Source organism: Manacus vitellinus, unplaced genomic scaffold, assembly GCF_001715985.3.
Source record: "Manacus vitellinus isolate BGI_N305 unplaced genomic scaffold, ASM171598v3 scaffold_106_pilon, whole genome shotgun sequence".
Taxonomy (NCBI): domain Eukaryota; kingdom Metazoa; phylum Chordata; class Aves; order Passeriformes; family Pipridae; genus Manacus; species Manacus vitellinus.
In genome coordinates, this window is record NW_021938827.1 from 128,901 (window position 1) to 130,209 (window position 1,309).

Genomic DNA, 1,309 nt, shown 5'->3' on the forward strand with positions numbered 1-1,309 from the left:
GCGGGGACGGAGCTGCTGCTCCCGGCTGCCACCGTGGGCCAGGGTCCTGCTGGGGGCTGCTGCCAGGGCCAGACTGACCTTTGCACCACCAGGGACCATCCCTGCTCCTGGAATGTTCCTGTGCCTGTGGGGAGCGGGGGGCATTGGGACATTGGGGCAGGATGGTGGTGGTGGCCCTGGGGCGCTGGGTGGAGGCACATCACCAATCCCAAAACACACCTGGATCCAAGAGGATGGGTGCAGAATGGCCTGGATGCCTGTTTGGGCGATGGGGATGGCACAAAGGCACATCCCACCCTGGAATGGGATGTCACTCCAACCATCCACCATGTCCCACATGGAGCCCCTCACCAGTGTCTCCTCCTGCCCGGCTGCCCCTGGGGCTGTGCCAGCATTGCCCTTGGGAAAGGGGCACGTGTTGGTTCCATTCCCAGGTCTGGGAATGAAACAAAGAGAAAACCTCGGCCCTCCATTGCATTTGGGATGGGTTGGTGACATGCTGGGAGGAAGAGGGGAGAAACCCCAGTGACAGGAGTCCTGTTGCAGCACCCTGGCCCTGCTGGCTGGGGAAACTGAGGCTCAGCGAGCCGGGGGGGTCGTGGTGCCTTGGGAAAGGTTGTGCCATGAGTCAGCAGAGTGCTGGGAATGGGACCCAGCACCCCTGGGCACTGGCACTGGCACCTTCCAGCCTGGTGACGTGCCAGCGCCCGCCCCGAGACCCCCACATGCATCCTCCTTCGGCTCCTTCCACCTCCCTTTGAGGCTTTCTCAGGGAATTTATGGCTGCTGGCTGCAGGGGGGGTTATTTTTAGATGCTATAAAAAGCAGCCAGAGTTGCTTTCGCTCCCTTCCCGCTTGGCGCCTCGGGATTATTCACGCTCGGTGGAGCAGCACCTGCCCATGGGGTTGGCACCGTCTGCCCACTGACCCCACAGCCCTTGCCGGGCTGTCCCCTTGTCTGGTGACCCCGTTTTGGCTGGGGGGTCCCAGTAGCAGGACGGTGTCCCCTGGGGCACCCCGATCCCTGTGCCCCAGGCTGGAGGTGACGCCTCTGGCTCTGCTGGCACTGCCGGCAGCGCCTGAATTTGCTGAGTGTGTCTGAGCTGGTCTAGACAAGGGCTTACGGGGGGGTGGGAGAAGGGGACCCCTGTGACCCCGCTCTGGTGGGCACAGCCACTCGTTCCATTGGCCACTATTGCCAGCTGGTGGGTGAATTCCCAAGGAATCGTGTTCTCCTCCCTCCCCAGGCTGTGCCTGTTGGTGGGACGCCAGGCTGGGGGGATGTCCTGGGATGATCTGGGGAGCCCTG